Source organism: Chinchilla lanigera, unplaced genomic scaffold, assembly GCF_000276665.1.
Source record: "Chinchilla lanigera isolate Chin_1 unplaced genomic scaffold, ChiLan1.0 scaffold00095, whole genome shotgun sequence".
NCBI lineage: Eukaryota > Metazoa > Chordata > Mammalia > Rodentia > Chinchillidae > Chinchilla > Chinchilla lanigera.
Window position 1 is genome coordinate 1,942,166 of NW_004955496.1, and position 13,080 is coordinate 1,955,245.

Here is a 13,080-nt window from a genome sequence, read left to right on the forward strand (position 1 = left end):
GCCTTTTTCGTTTTGTGTGGCTCAAACAGCCAGCAGCCAGAGTCTCTATACTGTGACACAAGGCTGAGCTCGGGGCAGGGGCAGCACACACTTGTCACCCTAGAACTCAGAAGGCTGAGGCAGGAGGATCGCTGTGAGTTTGAGGCCAGCCTGGGCTACATAGCAAGACTGTCTCAAAAAAAAAAAAAAAACAACAAAAACACCAAAATAGCAAAGCTCATTTTTCTTTGTGGTCACAGGGGCAGGGGTGAGGGTTGGTAAACAAATAGAAATATTCATGCCTGAGATCTTAGCAGTTTGCTTTTAGCAGGATGCCATTTGCTCATGGCCACCAAGTGGCAAAGAGGCCGCTCTGATTAAAATAGCATAATTATAAAGCTGAAAAAGTTGAAGGAAAATGGACATATTCACTCTGATTACTACCCTTGCTTGGATAAAATCCTGCCTTTGAAAACAGAAATAAAATGCAAAGTAAAAATGAAATAAGAGATTTAATCCATAAAAAGCAAATTTGGTGGTGGGGGTGTGTTAAAAAGAAGCCACCAACAAAAAAAATATGTCCCTGTAAGCTGGGCGTGGTGGTGTATGCTTCTTGAGACAGGATCTTACTATGTAGTCCAGGCTGGCCTTTAACTACTATGTAGTCTATGTGGCCTCCAAATTGTGGAGATCCTCCTGCCTCAGCCTCTTGAATGCTGAGGTGACAGGCATGCACCACCATGCCCTGCTTCATTTCCTCTCTTTCTCTGTTATCAAGAGTTTATCTGGTTGACCTGTGCACCCCACAATCTCTGACCACACAAGTTCCCCACATTCCTTGCAAGGACTCCAAAGCCAATTGTATGTCTGTCTAGCCCTTGTCTCACACAGCTGCTGAGCCTCTGATGGGTTGATCAAACAAGGGGAAGTCAAGAAATTAAACTCTTCCTGGGCAAGGTGGTGCACACCTAGCAGCTTTTCTCCTAGGTTGGCCTTGATCTTGAGGCGATCCTCCTGCCTCAGCATACCAAGTGGGCACCCTGGGATAACAGGTGTGTGCCACCACACCCAGCCTGGCTGGGTTTAAAGAGGCTGCCACCTCCTCTTTAGCAGACAATCCGTTCTCATTTAAACCAGCAAAACACAAAGGCAGAAAGGGGCTTTGTCTGTGGGCCCTTCCCCCTTCGTGGTGTGGAAAGGGCCCCAGGCTCTTCAGGGTTCGCTGCAGCCAAGGACTCGCTGGAGTCAGAAGTGAACTTGCACCCAGCCCTGAGGCTGCTTTGCAAACAATGCTTTGGTAAAAGCAGCTCAAGCGCACCGTGTGAGGCTAAACCCTCAGCCTGGCTTTCCAACGACACTGGCTGAGCGGCCAGGGGCTGGTGCTGTGCATGTGGGACAAGGAAACCGAGGACAAGGAAACCGAGGACGAGGAACAGGGTCCTCAGCGCGGCTTCCTGCCACAGCACGGCTTCCTGCCACAGCGCAAGCGGCGCTCGGAATCACACCCTCTTGCAGGCAGTTTCCACAGGCTTTGGCTCTCTGCTCCACTTTTTTTTTTCTGCTCCACTCTTAAAGGCAATTTATACAGCAAAAAGGAGACCAAGCCGCGCATCGTGGCGCCCACCTGTAATCCCTGCACTTGGGAGGCTGAGGCAGGAGGATCTGGAGAGTTTGAAACCAGCCTGGGCTACATAGTGAGACCCTTTCTCAAAAAAATAAAACAAAAAACTCAACAACTGGGTCCCAAGATTCTTGCTCAGATTTATAACAACAACCAGCCAGCACCTCCTGGCCCTGTGCAGGTCGCCGCTACCCCACACTGCCCACACAGGTGCCGTCGGGTTCATGCTGAGTGTTCCCTCACCAGCGTTGCCCTCCTCGCTGCTGAGGGCACCAGGGCCCCTGCTTGATACAAACCCCAAGGGACGCTGCCGTGGCTTCTATATCCAGAGTATATGCCAATACTCTGGACAGTACTCCAAGACATCCTGCGTGCGAAACCTGAAATTTCCCAAGCACTTCCGACCAAATTCTGAACAGAGCTTCTAAAATAATCAACTTGCTGGGAGTGGTGGCCTGCACCTGTCACCCCAGCACTCAAGAGGCTGAGGCAGGAGGGTAACAGGTTTGAGGCTAACCGGGTCACCTAGCAAGTTCAAGGCCAGCCTGAACTAACCTGGGAGGAAAAAAAAAGTTTTTTTCGAAGATTACATCCACACAGGATTTTGTTCAAATGGGGCAACATTCTAGTAAGCCAAGAGTGCAAATTAAAGATGAACAGCGGCCAGGGGATATAGCTCAGCGGCACAAGCGCCTGCCTGGCAACGCAACGTGCTGAGTTCGATTTCCGGTACCAAAAAAAAAAAAAAAAAAAAAATAGATGAACAGGAAATATAAAAATAGGGACTTCATCTCCAATAAGGCCAGGATCTTCTGTTAAGATTTTCTTTAACAAAACTAGGTGTGGTGGTGCACAGCTATAATGCTAGCACTCAGAAGGCTGAGGCAGGAGAATAGCCAGGAGCTCGAGACCAGCCTGGAGACTGTTTCAAAAAACCAAACTTTTTTAAAAAAAGTATTTTAAAGATTTTCTTTAATTAAGGAAGCCAACCCTTCCTCAGAACATAAGCAACCTCAGGTGGACACTTCTCTGGCGGCCTCCAGTAACTTTAATTATTTCTGTTACTAGGGAACATTTGCAAGGAAACAAAACGGAGCCCTCCTGCTGCCTCCAAGCCCAGGGCCCTGGCCTCCACTGGCCACGCCCTGCCCTCCCCAGCTGAGGGCGTCCCTGGGCAGGAGGGCATTGGCACAGAACCAAAGGGAAGGGAGAAGAGCAGAAGTAGAAAGCCCGCCCGCACTGCCTCCAGATAACTGCAGAGGAGGGAGGGAGACCTGCCCATTTTTACATATTTACTTATTGGTGATTTTGAGACAGGATCTTGATTTGTAGCTCAGGCTGACTTGGCACTCAGGACGATCCTCCTGCCTCTGGCCCCTGAGTGCTGGGACGAGAAAGAGCCCTTTCCCAGATGTGACTGTCTTAGCCTGCCATAGTGCTGCACGCCTGTGATTCCAGCACTCAGGAGGCTGAGGCAGGAGAGTCACTGGGGCGGGGGAAAACAAAGACAAACAAAACAGCAACAAAAAAAGGTGAAAGATCTCAGGGCTGAAACCCATGAGCCCCTGGGACGTCTGTCACCTTCCTCACAGCTGACTTCCCACCCTGTTCAACAGCCCTTGGTCCCAGTCCTGCCCTCCACCCTCTCCCCTGAGCTGTGCCTCAGGCTCCAGCTCCAGCTCCACCTCCACCTCCATCACTTCCAGCCTCTTCTGTCCCATCCTAACTACCAGGCCCCAGCAAACCTGGCCCGCAGTATCTGTCTCCTGCGGACACTGAGGGAGAGGCTCGGGCCAGGCCAGGACCAAACCATCCGGGATGGAGCTGCAGCCAGAGTGACCAAGAATGACCCTTTGGGCCTCACAGACCCGTCCCCGCAGGACCTCCTTCCCCTGAACCTGGGACGCCAGGGAGGCAAACCCTGAGCCAGGAGGTGCATGCAGCAGACACAATGCAGGCAAACACGCCCGCTGGGCCCCAGCGAGGACACCGAGGACCAGGGGACCCCACAGCGAGGTTTCCCCAAACTTTCTCGTTTGCAAGAGGAAACGATCATCTTTTACATGAATGTGCACATGCAAACATCACAGCCTCATAGGAATAACTCAAAAGAGAGCACTCTTAAAAGCACAGCAGCCAGCATGCAGGCACCTGTCTGTAATCCAGCATTTGGGAGGCTGAGGCAGGAGGATTGCAAGTTCAAGGCCGGCCTGAGCAACTTAGGGAGACCTTGTGTCAAAGATAAAAGGGGGCTGGGGAGGTAGCTCAGCAACAGAGTGTTGCCTAGCATGTGCATGGCCGCGGGTCCAATACCAGCGAAAACACGAACAACAAAGAAACCCCAAAAACTGCAAATAGGAAAACAATCTACGTAAATGGTTTGAGTTTTCAAAATTTTTTATACTTCTATACCAGTCTCTTCTCTCTTCAAACTGGTGTGTGTGCATTCCAGTCAGCTACTCAGCTAGCTATAAGCATATTTTGGGTTTTTTTTTTTCCATTTTGTTTTTTGTTGCAGTTTTGCTTTTTAAGACAGGGTCTCACTATGTACTCCAAACTGAGCTTGAATTCACTATGTAGCCCCAGGCTGGCCTCAAACTCACAGCAATCTTCCTGCCTCAGCCTCTTAAGTACTAGGATTACAAGCATGCGCCACCATGCCTGGCTTCCGCCCATTTCTTAAAAGTCAACAAAATCCTGCAGTACACTTGACTTCCTTTCTTGAGGCAGGAAAATGACCCCGATGTCATCTCTTGCACTAGTGCTCTTTCTACAGCATACAAAAATCATCTCTAAATCATGAGCCAAGTTAACAGCAGGGTTCCCTAAATCACCCTGACCCAACACTGGCAGTCCCCTTCTTTGCAGTGCCACAGTGCTCACCTGCCAGGCTCCCGAGGTCCCGCCTCCTCTGGGGCACAAGCCCTGTTCCAGGGTCCCCTTCCAGGCCGGGACAAGAACCCTTCCAGGAATCCAGGGCAGCTCCAGCCAGCAGAGCACATGCCTCACTTCAAAACCTGCAGAGGAGTCTGAACTCGAAAATCATGTGACAGCTAGGCGTGGTGGCACATGCCTATTGGCCCAAGCACTCTGGGAGGCTGAGGTAGGAGGATCACAAGTTCCAGTCCAGCCTGGGCAATTAGTGACTGAATGTAAAAAGGGGCTGGAGTCGCACTCGGTGAGTGCAGAGGCCCTGGGCTCAAACAAAACAATACAAAAGGAAGACACTGCTTGCTCCAAAATCACTAAAGCTGCTACTTGTTGGGTTTGTGTCTCTTTTGTGGCTGGAATCCTGTTGCTGTCATTTTTAACATATGCCAGTATAAAAAGGATGGGGTTATCAAAAGCGAACTCCCCCTTGCACAAATTTCCCGCAAACTGGCTCACGTTACAGGTGGAATATAAGTGATAAGTTGGAGATGAGGCTGCCTCCCTGGCCGGCACAGCACAGAGCCAGACCCTTCTGCGACTGTGAAAACCTCACTGCAGACTTAGGGGCCGAGACCTCTCTCCTAAGCGTGGCGTCCAAGCCGGGTTGCACTGGGCTAAAGCGTCACCTTCTTCCTTCCAGTGCGCTTCCCATTCTCTTCCAAGGATGCGTGTGACCACTGCCCCCTGAGAAACCCAGGATGACTGACTGACGGACTGACTGCCTCAGGGGATGGAACCCGGGGCCTGCACGCTCAGCGACAGCCCAAGCCCTACTTTATTTTTTCTTTACGGCAGGGTCTTGCGAACTGCTAAGGTGCCCAGGCTGGGCTTGAACTGTCCATCCTCCTGCCTCAGCCTCTGGAATGCTGAGATGACAGGCGTGTACCACAATGCCCGGCTCACCGGGGACAATCTGAAGGGCACACTCAGCTAAGCGGCAACCTCTGCCTCTCCTGGGAGATGTCGGAGTCACAGGCGGTGGGGTTGGGGTGTGCGTCTTTCCGGGAGCTGTTCTTAGCCCATCACCACCTCCGGCCATCATTAGAAAACCAAGAAGCCTCACGCACACAAGCTCCTCTCCATGAGGGTTTCAACTGCTTCTCTGTGCAGTGGTGCAAACCCTAAAGCGGAAGACCAGACCCTGCTGCGTGCGACTGGGCCGCTGCTGCCCGCTGCGCTGGCCTCGGGCCTGGGAGGGTGCAGCGCTGCGCTTCCCACGTCCAGGTCGATAGTCCAGAGCAGACGAGGACCACACAGCCCCAACAACCGAGCATCAGGCCCTCCGTGCACTGGGAAACCCAGCCACTGCAGCCCTGCCCACGGCAGCCCGCGCAGCGTGGATGGGCCGCTTGGACTGAGAGACTTGACCTCCGCTGGAGCCCAGGGCCAGGGCACAGCGGGGCCGCACGTGTGAGGAGCCTGAGATCCCTGGGCAGGAGCAGCTTCACAGCCGCCTTTGGCCTCAGAAGCAACGCTGCAGCCGGCCGCAGTGGCGCACGCCGTCACACAGCCCTCAGAGGTGAGGCAGAGGAGCTGGAGGCCGGCCGGGGCTACACTGAGCTCCAGGCCAGCCTGAACACATGGCGAGACCCTGTCTCCAACGCCAAAGGGAGGGAGTGAGAAACAGCGCAGCCCTGACAGCCTCGACGCCTGGTTCACTGGAATTGTAAACGTTCCTGCTTGCTGCCTGGAGCTCGCCCACACCTCAGGCCAACCAGGCCACCACAGAGGACACATTGTGTGGACGGCCGGTGGATGTGACACCCCCGGCAGGGACATCTACCCTAACCTCACAACAATGCCCTCTGTTGCCACTGAAACGCCTCGGCTGCTGCGGCCGGGGCCGCGTAACTGGACGCCCAGCCACTGAGGGCCCAGACAGTGGCGGCTGTGTGGGGACCGTCCCAGGCCGCCGACAGAAGCCACCGCGGCTGAGGACAGTGGGCTCTGTGATGGCCCGCGGCCGGGCGTCCCTGGGACAGTGGGGCCCATGGTACAACACTCTGCAAGGCGGGGCTTGGGGACAGCGGCCACTGGGCTGCGGTGCAGAGAGTGCTGGAGAGTGCTGGCGTATGGCGGCTGCACCCAACAGCTTGTCACCAGCTGCGGGTCCCCAGCTCCAAGCCAGGACGCTTAGACCGTTCAGGGCAGGCAAGATGTCACACACGACTCACAGAAGAGACAGACCACCTGTTAACAATAAGACCTTCGTCGCAATTGGACCGAAACCTGTGTTTTCAAGTGTTGTTGAAAAACGCTACGGGAGACAATATTTATCACGAGCTGGGCGCTATTCAGGGTTTTGTTGGTGTTCTTCTGTTCCCTTTTGGGGACATGGGAGGTAACAACGTTCCCGCCTGCTTGAACCACTGGTAGTACACGAGGAACCGACTCACCCGACAGGACTGTCCCATGCTGCCTGAAGGGACAGTCCTGCATGTGCCTCTGGTGGTTCAGAGCCCCCCGGCAGCAAGACATACGATTATGGCCCCGTTGTGAATGTGTTAAACCTAGGGCCTGTGCACTCAGCTTCCTCCTCAGCCCTTTCTAAACTTTTTATTTTAAGACAAGGTCTCATTAAGTTGTCCAGACTGGGTTTGAACATGTGATCCTCCTGCCTCAGCCTCCCAGAGGGCTAGGTTACAGTCCGCATGTGCCACCAGGCCTGGCTGTTTCCCATGTCTTCTCCACATCAGGTCACGTTGTTCCCGTGGTTCACTTCATGGAGGGAGCAGTAATCCCCACTCTACAGCTGGAAGTGGAGGTTCATCCCAGGAAGCTGCTCAAAGGCGCCCGGGACTGATCGGGCACTGGGCTATCGCTCAGCCAAGGTGGCTCTGAGGCCACATGGAGGCTGCAGACAGCAGTCCCGAGTCACGGCGCTCCCACTGCACAGCCTCCAGAGCTGGTTCAGACAACAGGGGGCCAGGAGGGACCTGGACCCACTTCACTGAACTCAGGGCCTTTGCACTGAGCTATATCACCAGACCTAGTAGTATCCAGCACTAGCACTTATCCCATAGTACCTGGCACTAGTGCCTATCTCATAGTACCTAGCACTAGTACTCACCACACAGTATCTAGCACTGGTTCCTGGTTCACAGTATCTAGCACTAGTACTTAGCTGCTGGCATTTAGCACAATTTCACCTCCCTGTTTCACCACCTGCCTCATCTGCCCTCAGTAGAGAGGCCTGCAGCCACGTCAGCCGTGTGACCTCTCTGTTCAAAGGCTGGCCTCACGCTCAGCGTCCCGGGGTGCTGTGTACACGTGTCACTCTGGCCCCAAACATCTAGAGGGCTCATGATCCAAACATGCGGGGGTGAACCTGTGACACACAGCGGCTGTCTGCCACCACGGAGGGCTCTGCAAGGCTGGCTGGCACCGCCCTGAACCCCCTTGCTCAGTCTCGGGTGCTCTTCTTCTTCCCTGCCCGAGATCCAGGCCACCCAGGCTGTGCACTGTGCAGGGACTTGCTAGGGACGGAGTCCTGACCGCAGGCATCTGGCCGGGGCTGTGCCCAGGGCTGTGAGAACCAGCCAGCCATCTGTCCCCTCAGGCAGGGCCCTCAGGGAGACATGAGATCCCAGCTCTAACAGCGCTCCTCAGGCCTGGCAGATGGGTGTCACCTCGCAGGGGGCACAACCTGCCTGGCCACATTCCGGTCCGTGTCTGCAGCTGCCCCCCCCACCAATCCTTCTGTTCTGTGCTATGCAGATCGAGTGCAGGGCCCTGCACCAACTGTGTCCCCTGCCCTTTTTGTTTTTTTCTCAATTTTTTGTTTTGAGACAGAGTCTGGCTAAATTAAGCTGTTAAATGGCCCAGGCTGGGCCTGAACTTGTCATACTTCTGCCTCAGCCTCCCTGTGTGCTGGGATTACAGGCCTGCTCCATCACACCAGGTTCCTTCAGTCCTTTTGAAGGGGTAGAAAATCTTTACAGTATGTTACATGCACATACAAATCTGCCAAAATAAAGCCCATTCATCTGCATCGCCAATATGCACTACTAAACATGAGGAAAAAAGAACAAATCACAAATAAAGTGGACACAGTGGGCATAGTGCCACACACCTGTCATCCCAGCACTTGGGAGGCTGAGGCAGGAGGATTGCTGTGAGTTAGAGGCCAGCTTGGGCTACATTGTGAGTTCAAGACCAGCCTGTACGACACAGGGGGACCCTGTCTCAAAAAAACAAACATGAAAAGAAAGCAAACAAAGTTTTAAAAGTGAAAACAAAATAAAGTGATCCAGTGGCAAATAATATTCAATTCCAATACACAGGGACCCCCAGGGCCTCTTGGGCCCAGCAGGGACAAAGGGGCAGGTTTCTCCCACACGGGACGATTTCTGGGAGTAGAACCCGTGCTGGGAGAGAGGAAGGGGCCACGCTTGCTTCATTTCTGGTCCTTAAGCTGACGAAAAGGAAGGAAACCACAGACCATGAGGAAGCTGCTTGTGAGGACAGCCTGGCACAAGGGTCCCAACTCCTCCCGCTGTCCTGCCCACAGAGAAGTTCGACAGGATCGAACCTTTGAACAGAGAGGTCACAAAACCCTAGCAGCTGTGTGAGAAAGCACAGCTCCCTTTCCGTCATCCCTGGAGGATATCACTGAGGGACACAGGAGGTCAGAGGAGTTGGAATTCGCACACCTTAAGTTACAAAGAGAGGCCTGAGGCTGCTCCTCAAGGCTCACTAAGCCCCAGTAACACTTTTAAAAAGTACAAGACACCCAGCTTTGTGGACACACCTGTACTTCCAGCTTTTCTGGAGGCTGAAGCAGGAGGATCTCAAGTTCAAGGTCAGTTTAGGTCAGTTTACGTCACTTGGGTAAACTCTGCCTCAAATTTTTTTTTTTTCCGGTACCGGCATCATCAAAATTTTTTTTTAAATGTTTTTTAAAAGGGGCTGGGAGACATAGCTAGAGTGATTATCTAGCATGCGCAAGGTCCTGGGTTCAATTCCCAGTATGGCAAAAAATAAAATAAAAATAAACAGCAAAGAAAGAAACAAGTTCTCACATTCTGAATATGGCTTTCTAAAAAAGCAACTAAATTTCACCTTTTTTTGAGACAAGGTCTTTCTATGCAGTTCAGGCCGGCCTTGAGCTCACTGTTAGCCCAAGCTGGCCCCGAACCCATAGCAATCCTCATGTACCACCACACCCAGCTAATTTCACTTTTTAAGATGCTAAACAACTGAAATAATGCTGGCTTTGTAGGCATAGCTAGGAAGATATTTAATGCAGAGCTGCTTAAAACTGTGAAAGGTGGAAATAAGGAAGTGCTCGGTGGAGATGCAGCCTCAGGATAGAAAGCTATGGATGAGCCGCTATGGATGAGCTGGGCGTGGAGGCACAGGCTGTGATCCCAGCCCTTGGGAGGCTGAGGCAGGAAGAGCTTTGTGAGCTCAAGGCCAGCCTGAACTACACAGTAAGATCTTTTCTCAAAGAACCAAAACAAACAAATAAATAAGAGAGAAGGCTCTGACACCATTGGAGTATCTTAAGTATCTTAGTGACTGGGAGACCTCCACACTTGGGTGGGGACCAGCAAAGACAGAACAAGCCAGCTTCGTGGGGGGTGACTTTCTGGTTGTGAAATTTGAGCCAGGTGACTTCACTCCCACCTCAGCCTCACTAGTGCACCTCCTGCCCGGGTGGGGCATGGGGACACAGATGTTGCAGGGGGATGCAGCTGCTGGCCTGGCTCAAACTAACACTCATCATCAGCTCGTTACAGTAGGGGACCCGGGGCGTTGGAATGCCGGAGCTTTCCCTACACTTCAAAATTTTCTGTAAGGAACTTTCAGGAGGGGGAAAGCTAATAAACAGAGTTGCCCACACAGCGCTAATCCTCTTAAAGGGTTACCATACTGCTGAGCTCCACCTCAGTGAAGCTTGGATGAGCTAGACCAGGTTTCCCGAACTCGTGTAAAGGAGGCTGACCTGAAACCTGGAAAACTTCAGGGCTAAATTTGTCTCTAATATTTTTATTGGGAAAAGCAAGTCATTATTGCATTATTCAGCCCCAGGAGAATTTATGAGCCTCGGCTTGAGAAGCATCGAAAAGCCACTCGATTTGTAGGCGGCAGCCAGCAGAACCCTGTCTGCCCTGGCCACGTCCCTCAGTGTCCCTGGCCCTCTCCATGATCAGAACTGGAGCTGGTGCCCCCTGAGCAGTCAGTCGCAAGCCCAGTCACAGCGCTGCCTTCGTTCCAGCACTGCTGCCCCAGCTGCACCCAGGCAGCCAGGGTACCCAGGCAGCTGTACCCAGGCAGCTGTACCCCGGCAGCCAGCCGCATGCCAAGCGTTTAGAGAAAAAAATGAAGTGACTAAGTTTCTGATTCTAAGTTTCTGATTCGGCCATCGATTCCACCACAAGAGAATAAGGTAAAGGTCAGTACACTACTCTTTAGCTGGAAACTCCAAAATTCTTAGAAACTGTTCCTTAAAAATAAAAACCAAAAGGAAAAGAAAATAAGAACTAGCTGGGCAGGGTGGTGCCCGCCTATAATTCCAGCACTCTGAGAGGTGAGGCAGGAGGATGGTGAGATCAACACCAGCCTTCGACATTTAGTGATTTTGTGAGACACTGTCTCAAAACAAAAAAGGACGGGAGCTGTGCAAGGGACCCTAACTTCGGTTCCCATAAGGTTCTCATTTGTATTCCATTGTTTGTTCTAATGGACACAAGGTTATTTCTATCTTGCTTTGAATTTTAAAGACCCACAAACATCGCAAAGAGTTTTTAAGGACTGTAACCTGCTCTAAGCGCGGCTAATCAATCATGCCCTGGAGTGTGGGGTCTCCTGGACCTGGCCAACGTCTTCCCCCACCTTCCCCCTTGGGCTTGTTACAGCAGTAAGGGAACAAGCGCCTCCATCCCCTTGCGCAAATGCGCAGGCTTTGCCGAACATTTCCAATGGCTTTTACTAGATTCCGGGAAGAGAGGGACAGAGAAACAGGAGTGGCGCCTAAAGGTGTCCAGGCGTTTCCTTCCGGTTCCTCGCTCAACCAGCTTGACTTAAAATGAAACTAAGGAAACCAAGTCAAATATTGACTCAGAGGGGAAAAAAGACTTCAGCTGGAGACGGTTGTGAAGCTGCAGCAGCGGAGGCAGCACCGGAGAGGGCACAGAGAGAAGCCTGCGCCTGGGAGGGGGCGGGCAGGGGCTCGGCTCAGTCTTGTCCTACGGACCTGGCCTGCGCCCCGGCCAGGAGTCTGGGTCCCGGGCCAGGGTGGCCAGGTCTCCCCACGTGTCCACGTGGACGGACTTCCTGAAGCCTCACTGCCCGCCCCCGGAGAGTAAAGGATCTCACAGGACACAGCTCTGCCCACCGGGTTTCAAGCAGGACACTTGGGAACGCGCCGGGCCCTAGCCAGCCGGAGAGCGCGGATCCCTCTACCGCGGGCTGCGACCCCGCACGGCACGGCCTGGGGGCTTGAGGCCCAGGTCCCGCGCTCCCCATTATCCATCCCTCCATCTGCGTCCTCGCCCCAGTTGTCATGATACCAGTTTTCTCGCTCAGGTCGTTTATTATCCCGGAGGACCCCTGGGATCTGGAATCTGGGATCTGGGATCTGGGATCTAGGATCGGGACCAGGAGTGACAGCGAGGAATGGAAAAGTTAACCCCGACTCAGAAACCTACGCAGGGCAGGGAACCCGCTCAGCACGCGTGTCAGCGAGTGTGCGGTCACTTCAGGGCAGGGAGGCTCGAGACAGGAGCGCAGGGTTAGTTAGTGAGAACGGGACGCGCGTGGCCTCAGCTGGGCCAGGTCCCCGCGTCCCCTCCTCGGGCAGCGCCAGGCGCGCGGGCTTGGGCGGGCGCGGCCGGGAACGCAGAAATAAACAGTGAAGTCCCCGTCGCCCCGCCAGCCCGGCCCGGCGTCACCCCGCTGTCACCTGTGTCCGCCCCGCAGCACGGACGACCCCAGGTACAGCCGCAAATGAATGAGCCGCGGACCCCGCGGGCGCCAGCGCGCACGGCCCGGCCAGCATGGGGGCTGGAGATTAGGGTCGGGGGTCCAGAGGGGTCGAGGGTCCGGGGACGGGGATCTGGGTCTGGGCCCCTGCGCGCGCCGCCCCGCGGCCCCCACCCGTCCTCACCGCACTCCTCCTCCTCCAGCTCCTCCCCGTCCTCCGCCTGCTCTTGACCCCTCCTCCGGCTCGCAGTCCTCCCAATCCTCGTCCTCCTTACCGCCACTACCCGGGCTCCGAGCGTCCCAAGCATCCGGGGACCCGCCCGCCTTCCGCGCTCTCCGGGGTCGCCGCCCGGGTGCGCTGCCCTGCGCCCCGCCCGAGGCCCGGGACCCCCGCCGCCCGCCGCCCGGGGCCGCCGCCGCCGACACCCCGCACTGCACAGTGATTTCTCGGAAAGCCGACCGCTTCGAAGAAGGCGGGTCGGGTGGGCCGCGTCGATTGGGCGGTGCCCGCTCTCCTCCCGCGCGCCATTGGTCGAGGCGGCCGTCGTTCTCCGCTCAGGCCCCGCCCACTCCCGCCCCGCCCCGCCCTTAAAGCGGCGCACGCACCGGCGCCCCGGCCCGCG

General features: G+C 54.5%; 1 protein-coding gene across 1 annotated transcript in view; it reads right to left on the bottom strand.

Annotated features, from left to right (window-relative positions):
- Window positions 1–12,839, bottom strand: part of Sgms2 (sphingomyelin synthase 2) — a 45,658-nt gene extending 32,819 nt beyond the window's left edge. The window contains exon 1 of the mRNA XM_005406207.2: window positions 12,733–12,839. The gene's annotated coding sequence lies outside the window, so the exon portion shown is untranslated. The remainder of the gene's footprint in view (window positions 1–12,732) is intronic.
- Between the last annotated feature and the right edge of the window lie 241 nt (window positions 12,840–13,080).